This window comes from Trichechus manatus, unplaced genomic scaffold, assembly GCF_000243295.1.
Source record: "Trichechus manatus latirostris isolate Lorelei unplaced genomic scaffold, TriManLat1.0 scaffold00087, whole genome shotgun sequence".
NCBI classification, from domain to species: Eukaryota; Metazoa; Chordata; class Mammalia; order Sirenia; family Trichechidae; genus Trichechus; species Trichechus manatus.
The window spans coordinates 1,372,244-1,381,057 of record NW_004444023.1 but is presented as its reverse complement, the minus strand read 5'-3'; the positions used below and the strand labels follow the sequence as shown (position 1 = coordinate 1,381,057).

The 8,814-nt window shown below is 41.6% G+C and overlaps 1 pseudogene; it reads right to left on the bottom strand.

Moving 5' to 3' along the window:
- Window positions 1–3,794: 3,794 nt before the first annotated feature.
- Window positions 3,795–8,585, bottom strand: LOC101345473 (melanoma antigen preferentially expressed in tumors pseudogene; annotated as a pseudogene).
- Window positions 8,586–8,814: the final 229 nt, after the last annotated feature.

Here is an 8,814-nt window from a genome sequence, read left to right as displayed (position 1 = left end):
ATTTGGTGATTTCCTCTTTGAAGTTCTCTTTGTTGGTGTAGAGGAATCCAACTGATTTTTGTATGCTTATCTTGTGTCCTGATACTTTGCTGAAGTCTTCTATTAGTTCCAGTAGTTTTCTTGAGGATTCTTTGGAGTTTTCTCTGTATAAGATCATATCAACTGCAAATAGAGATACTTTTACTTCTTCCTTACCAATTTAGATGCCCTTTATTTCTTTTTCTAGCCTAATCACTCTGGTTAGGACTTCCAGCACAATGTTGAATAAGAGTGGTGATAAAGGGCATCCTTGTCTGGTTCCCATTCTCAAGAGAATGTTTTCAAACTCTCTCCATTTAGGATGATGTTGGCCGTTGGCTTTGTATAAATGCTCTTAATTATGTTGAGGAATTTCCCCTCTAGTCCTATTTTACTCAGAGTTTTTATCATGAATGAGTGTTGGACTTCGTCAAATGCCTTTTCTGCATCAGTTGATAAGATCATGTGGTTCTTGTCTTTTGTTTTATTAATGTGATGGATTACATTGATTGTTTTCCTAATGTTGAACCATCCCTGCATACCTGGTATAAATCCCACCTGATCATGGTGAATTTTTTTTTTTGATATATTGTTGAATTCTATTGGCTAGAATTTTGTTGAAGATTTTTCTGTCAATGTTCATGAGGGATATTGGTCTGTAATTTTCTTTTTTTGTGGTGTCTTTATCTGGTTTTGGTATCAGGGTTATGCTGGCTTCATAGAAGGAGTTGGGGAGTATTCCATCCTTTTCTATGTTCTGAAATACCTTTAGTAGCAGTGGTGTTAACTCTTATCTGAAAGTTTGGTAGAATTCTCCAGTGAAACCGTCTGGGCCAGGGCTTCTTTTTCATGGGGAATTTTTAAATTAACTTTTCAATCTCTTCTTTTGTTATAGGTTTACTTAGTTGTTGTACCTCTGATTGTGTTAGTTTAGGTAGGTAGTGAGTTTCTAGAAATTTGTCCATTTCCTCTAGGTTTTCAAATTTGTTAGAGTACAATTTTTTCATAGTATTCTGTTATGAATCTTTTAAGTTCAGTTGAGTCTGTTGTGATATCACCCATCTCATTTCTTATACGGGTTATTTGCTTCCTCTCCTGTTTTTCTTTTGTCAGTTTGGCCAGTGGTTTATTGATTTTGTTGATCTTTTCAAAGAACCAGTCTTGGTAACTATTTCAGTCATTTTTCTGTTCTGTATTTGATTTAATTTTGCTCTAATTCTTATTATTTCCTTTCTTCCATTGCCCAAGGGTTTCTTTTGTTGCTCTCTTTCTACTTTTTCAAGTTGTAGGATTAATGTTTTGATTTTGGCCTTTTCTTCTTTTTGGATGTGTGCATTTATTGGTACAGATTGACCTCTGAGCACTGCTTTTGCTGTGTCCCAAAGGTTCTTGTAGGATGTGTTTTCATTCTCATTTGAGTCCATGAATTTCTTTATACCATCCTTAATTTCTTCTATAACCCAGTAGTTTTTGAGCAAGGTGTTGTTCAGTTTCCATGCATTTGATTTTTTTCCTTGCTTTTTCTGTTGTTGATTTCTACTTTCATGTTTATGGTCAGAAAAGATGCTTTGCAATATTTTGATGCTTTGGATTCTGTTAACGCTTGCTTTATGGCCTAATATGTGGTCCATTCTGGAGAATGTTCCAAGTGCATTGGAAAAGAAAGTATAGTTGGCTGCTTTTAGGTGGAGTGTTCAGTCTATGTCCATGAGATCAAGTTGGTCGATTGTGACATTTAGATCTTCCGTGTCTTTATTGAGCTCCTTTCTGGATGTTTTGTCCTTCACCGAAAGTGGTGTGTTGAAGTGTCCTACTATTATTGTGGAGCTATCTATCTCTCTTTCCAATGCTGTTAGAGTTTATGTATTTTGGAGCCCTGTCATTGGGTGCATAAGTATTTATTACAGCTATGTCCTGGACAATAATCATTATATAGTGCCCTTCTTATCCTTTGTGGTGGATTTTGCTTTAAAGTCTCTTTTGTCAGAGATTAATATTTCCACTCCTACTCTTTTTTGAGTGTTGTTTGCTTGATGTATTTTTTTCCATCCTTTGAGTTTTAGTTTGTTTGTGTCTTGAAGTCTAAGATGTGTCTCTTGTAGGCAGCATATAGACGGGTCGTGTTTTTTTATCCAATCTGCCACTCTCTGTCTATTTATTGGTGCATTTAGTCCATTTACATTCAGCGTAATTATTGATAGGTATGAGTTTAGTGCTGTCATTTTGATGTCTTTTTTTGTGTGTGTTGTTCACAGTTTCTTTGTTCCACTTAATTTTTTGTGCTGAGTTGTTTTTGTTTATGTATTTTCTTTTCATTTTTTTCATTCTTGTTGATTTTGTATATGCTGAGTCTTTATATTTTTCTGTTTTCTATCTTGATGTGTGTGATTGTTAGTTTCCTTTGTAGTTACCTTAATATTTACCCCTGTTTTTCTAAGTTTAAACCAGTCTTTTATTTCTTTATATTGTCTTGACTTCCCCTCCATATGAAAAATCTATGTCTACATTTTTTAGTCCCTCTTTTTACTTGAAAATTGTCAGCTTTCACATATTGACATCTCTGTTTCCCTATTTTCAGTGTTTTAGCTTTGATCTATTTTTGTTGACACAATCTTAACCATCACAGTGAGCTTATAGGATGGAGTAGAACTGCCCTGTAGGGTTTCCAAGGTGTGGCTGGCAGATTTGAACAGTTGACCTTTTGGTTAACAGCTGAGCTCTTAACCGCTACACCACTAGGGCTCCCTCCCAAGGAAACTCTACGTGGCAGTTCTACACAGTCACATGGGTTTGGTGTGAGTTGAAGTTGACTTGATGGCATCCAACAACAATGTAACAAATTTATTGTTTGGGGGAAAATATAAAGGGAGGAATCCAAAGGAAAAGGAGGAGAATGAAACGAAGAAGGCAAACTGAGGAATACATAGAGAGAGGGAGACATAGTGTGAGCAGAGAAACAGAGAGAGAGAAGGGACTAAGAAAAAGAGGGGGGAATAGAGAGAAGGGTAGACAGAGGAAACAAACAACTGCTATCTAGTCCATCCCAACTCATGGCAACCCCGTGTGCTACAGAGTAGACCTGCTCCATAGGATTTTCTTGGCTGAGTGAAGCTGCTGTGTAAACTCAAATCATTTGCACCACCCAGGAACAATGATATTATAATGAAATTGAAAGGCAAAGGACAGAACAATACCTAAATCATTTTAATTTATTTTTCCTTCATTAAAATCACATATACATATCTATATGATGAAAAATCCATGCTTCCAGTGTAAAAAGCAAATAGAAAATTGGGATTCAATATATGAAATAAATACAGCAGTATGGAAAACCAATAACAATATCTATATCACTTTAATACGCTACAATAAAAGGGATAAGTTGAAAATTATAAAATTGAACAAAGTTTAAAATTAGGCAAAGAGTAGGAGCCAACAGTTGACTGCAAAATAAATCCATGTGGTCAATAAGCATTGACTATTCCTTGACTTGGTTTTTACATAAAGGAAATGAAAAGCAAACATCAGTGAATCAGTGACACGGTCATTTCACTCATCAACCTCAAAAACACAGCGTTTCCAAGGTTGTAAATCTTTACAGAACAGACTGCCACGTCTTTCTCCTGAGGAGTTTTGAGGTGGGTTTTGATTGCTGAACTTTATGGGTTAGCAGCCAAGCCCTTTAACCACTGTGCTACCAGGGTTCCTATTACAAGAATTTACAAGTCATCACAAAATGGAGTGTAATCACAACACATCACATCACAAAAAGTAGGCTATTTCATGTAAATTATGTCATAGTTCCAGGCGCTGTCACTGAACAAGGTTGAGTTGGGCTGCCCTGACTCCTGCAGTATCATCCTCAGCTTAGAGAGACACTCTTGAAGATACCCCAGGTGGAGAGTACCTTGGATGCCCAGGTAACACTCCAGTGGAACGGGAAATACCCCGAGTCTGAACCTGCTCAGTGGGAGGGTGTGCCGAAGCAGGCCCTCCAGGACAACCATGGAGACTGAGTTTCCACAGAAGCTGAAGGTGGTGAGCTGGGAGCAGTGGCCCAGGGCAAGCAAGATGGCAGTGAGCTGGGAGTCGGTGATCCCACACCCATCAAGGTTGAGGTGGTGGAGGGTGGCTGAGGTTCTTTCTAGCAGAATTTGGAGGAACTCAGGGCTCAAGACATTCAGGTTTACATCACTCAAATTCAGGTACCTTAGATGGCTGGTAATTGGGCACAAGGACAAATATGCCAAGTCAGACTCCAAAAGCAAGCAATTAGTTATAATGAGGGTTTCCAAAGGGGTCTTCAGGCACCTGAGCACCTGACCAAGGTGGCCTTCAAGGAAGAGGACAGAGGCCAGGTGGAGCTTCTGGAGCTGGTGCAGACTGAGTAACTGAGAGCTGAATTGGGCAACTAGCTTCTCCACTTCATTCACCACCTGAGGAATAAAGGAATCCATGATGACATGAGACAGACAAAGTCTGTTCAGATTAATCATCTGGCCCAGGTAAGGAGCAAACCTGGCCAAGGTGGTCAGATCCCAGGTGCAATTCACTTTCAACTCCTGGACATAGTCCAGCTGCACCATTTTCAGGATTTTCTCAATATTTTGGAGGGGCGTTGCAACTATCTTTAGCTTCCTACAGCACAGGTGTAGCAGACCTTTTCTCTGCTTGACTCTCTTAATGAGGAAGGTGAGGATTTCATCTGGGGCAGCTTCCTTGAGGCACAGGTCTATGAGCAACTCCATGGGGGCCAAGAGATGCTTCTCCACAGTCCTCGAATCATCCAATTTTCTCCTCTTTGTCCTGGGCTGGATGGCCTCTGGCTCCTTGAGTGAGCACAAAGAGACCCTGTCATAGGTTCCAGACCATACGTTCCAGAAGCTGGTATGAGCTTTCAGGCGTAAATCTAGCACTTTCAGTTTCCATCTCCTGGGGCGAAACTTCTGGGCAAGCAGGACATCGAGCCCATCCAGTGCTGCTTTTAAGATGTCCTGGTGAGGCTCCTGTGCCTTTAGCAGAGCTCCCAGGGGGAGATGGGTGAAGGGCCAGGCCTGCACGATTGCTTTCAGTGTCTGGATGTGTCTCCCGGCAATGGCCGCCATGAACAGGGGCGGGAAGAGTTCTGTGGGCAGCGACTCCAGAGCAGCGATGGCTGTGTCCTCGTCCTGGAGCAGACTCTGGTTTGCAAGGTCCAAGAGCCTGGGTGGGCTCCAGCTGTTCATGCTGATGAATCTGCTCCTAAAGAAATCCTGATTTGAGATTGGCAGGGTGGGTCTGCTCAGAACTCAGGGAGAGCCAAGGTGGTGACTCCAGCACTCCAGTTTCTGGCTCCCTCATTAGCTCCCCAGAAAGCTTTATAGATCTGTCTGATCAAACTCCTCCCCTTTTCAACTCACTGTTGTAGAGACTGGCAAATCCCAAGTTCGTGGTTTAGGCGTTGGGCTGGAGGCTTCTCCTGACTCACGTAGCTGCAGGTGCTGATGAACCCAAAATCAGCAGGTGAGATGGCAGGATGCTGGCTCAAGTTGTAAGAAACAGAGTTCCGATTATGAGGAGCAGGATGCACGATCCAGAGTGAAGAAAGCCTTGCTGGAACATCCATGTATATACTGGAGGCAGGCCACACCTCCAAGGAAATCTCCTTACCACCGATTGGCTGCTTATAGCAGATCTCATCATGGAAGTGATTTCCTTGAATTATATCTCATCAAGTGAGTGATTACGTTACATCAGATCTCATCATGGAAGGCGTTACATTATTATATAACTGTCAAACTACATCATAACTGTCAAACCACTGAGAATCATGGCCCAGCCAAGTTGACACACAACCTTAACTATCACAGTCCCCCCCAGTTCAAACCTACTTCATCAACTGATAACTGATAGCCTGCTGGGCCCCCAACTGGGCCTTGTCCTGGTAAATGGCCTTGGATATAGCCTGCAGGGAGGTCACTGGGCTTCTCTGAAATGGTGGTGACTGGTATCCTGGGGACTTGGCTCGGGAATGCTTGCTGCACCCCAGGTGCTCCTTGATTGTCTCCTGTGGTTGGCACCCTAGGTGTCATTGCAAGTGTTGGGACCCTTTTCTTCCTTCTTTCTGGAAGTCATTAGGTGTTGATGAGGTTCTGGAGAAACAGGAACCCTCATCCATTGCTGGTGCAAATCTAAAATGGTACAGCCACTGTGGAAAATAGAGGCTAATCACGATGATAAAAGCAAAGAGTCCAGTGCTTCTGCGCAAATAAATACAGACAGTCGCTTACTTACAACAGGGGTTCTGTTCCAAAGACTCCATCATAAGTAAGTTCTAATGTAAGTTTAATACTACTTTTTTTTTATAGTTTTCATTATTATTGCCTCTTGTTATAAGTATTTTTATAAATCCAATCTTTATTTGTCTTTGGGGATTGGAAACATTACATATAAACTTACAAATATATTTTAATACATACATTCTTGAAAAATACATCATAAAACTACTCCAAAAATTAAGAAGAGTTAGACAACATGGACAACTTTTGCATTTTTTCAGTTGCGGAAATAACTCCACTTGTGGAAGGTTCTGGATCATCTGCATTATCCCTTAAAATGGGGATGGTATTTCTAGTCACAAAATTAGTGAGAGTTATCTATGTGATCTTTATTTATTTATCTTCATCTATTTCATGGTAACATCTCACTGCTCCCTGAATCTGCCTATGGAGTTTAGCAAAGTGATCAACATTTGGGTCCTTGTTTTCAAGCAACTGAAGTCCCTGATTGGGTTTAGGAAACTCTCCAGCTAATCCTTTCACTGTAAAAATTTTTGGTGTTCCTCTCCTTCCTCTTCCTCATCATTTCGTTATTCCTCAGCATTTCTTTCCTGTTCGAAATCCATTAAGTCCTGGTCTGTCAGTTCCCCCTCTTCATGATTATGAGCTATTCCACATCAGTGATATCATGTTCTAAATTCATCTTTATTGCCAGGTGGACAATTTTTCCACAGATTTCTTCCTTCATATTGCTTATCAAATGCTTGGAGCATGTTCACAGAACTCCATCAAACACATTATCACATGCGCACAACTTTTACAGAAATAATTAGGCTAGTTGTGAAAATTTCTCTATGATTTCTGTACAGCAGATTTAATGGCCGGTCAATTTCTGAATTACATTTGTAAGAGACACAAAAATCAGACTCTATTACTCCCTGGAACAAACTGTAACAACCATATTTGGTGAGGGTTGTCTTAAAATACATTAGAAGCAGCTAGTGACTGATGCAGGACCTCATTTCTTCTCTACAGGCTTATTGCCTGTGTGTCTTTCCTCAGAGGAAAGCCTTGGAAATCAAATTCCAACAAATCAGCCATTCAAATTCTATGGAGCTCAGATCTACTTTGATGCGCATGGGGTCACCATGTGTCAGAATGAACTCGACATCAACCGGTAATAATGCTATAGGGTCTCTATGAGTGTGAATCAACTTGACGGCAACGGGTTTGTTTGTTTTTTTTTTGGTTTTGGCACGGAACCAGTTTCCTCCTTGTAAGAATCCCTTTTCCAGACCTGAGAACTTACCCAGACTCTTGATACACCTCCTTCTCTTACAGAATCTGCCCCTCACCCTGAGAGGACTGTTTCCTCCTTCTGTCCGGATTGTGGACTCAGTGTGATGGTCATGACAGCCATTTTGTGTGTGACAGGGAGGGAGACAGACCCTGAGGTAAAGGTCTGTGATTCTGTGACCTCACCTGTAAAATGTAGACAATATCTCACTTGGAGAGTTGTTGTCAGGATTAAATGAGGTGCCAGAAATAAAGCTGAATATACCAGAAATCAACATTCACCACATGACCAACATATCCAGAGCCGTGACAAATGGGCTCTGGAGGAAGACAGGAGGGCAGTGTTCATTTACACACACTCATTACTGGAGTGCCTGTTCTGGCTGCATGCTGGGGACACCTGATGGACCATTGATGGCCCTGCCTTGTGGCCTTCGGCACCTGGAAGAGCAGGTGGTCAGAGACAAGGGGCAGCAATGCCAGGTGTGCTGAGAGATGATACTACGGGCACTGCAGGAGGCCCAACCTAGTCTGTAGTGGTATGTAGGAGGACTTCCAGATAAGGTCACATCTAAACTGATCATGTGACTGGAGGACAGGCTATGTGCTCACGGGGGGTAGGCTCTGCATCCATATCTACTCCCTCCTATCCCCATACCTTGGACAGTGTATTAACATCAAGAGCAAATAACAATATACCAGCTACTCTCCACCTGGAGTTGGTGGGTAGTGCAAATGGTTAATGTGCTCGTCTGGTAACCAAAAGATTGGCAGTTCAAATCCATCCAGCGTCACCTCAGAAGAAAGGCCTGGAGATCTACTTCTGAATAACCATCCATTAAAAACCTATGGATTACAGTTCTAGTCTGCCACACATGGGGTTGCCATGAGTTAGAATCAACTGAAAGGCAACTGGTTTTGGTTTTATCTGACTTCATCAGGCATGTAAATTTTCAGTCTCCATAGGCTCATGCATATCATGTGCTGTAGCTCACAAGGCCACTCCACTGCCCCCCATACACCATCTCAGCCTACTCACCACCTCATTCCTTTGCTGTAATATAACTGCTGTACCCCCAATCCCACTGGTTCTTTAATGCCCATTTCTGGGAAGCTTGCTTCCTGATCTATGCGATCTTTAATTCTCAACACACACACACACACACACACACACACACCCTCCACATACACAGACACCCAAACACAGGCGCATAAAACTTCATACCCCCATTCATCACACCTA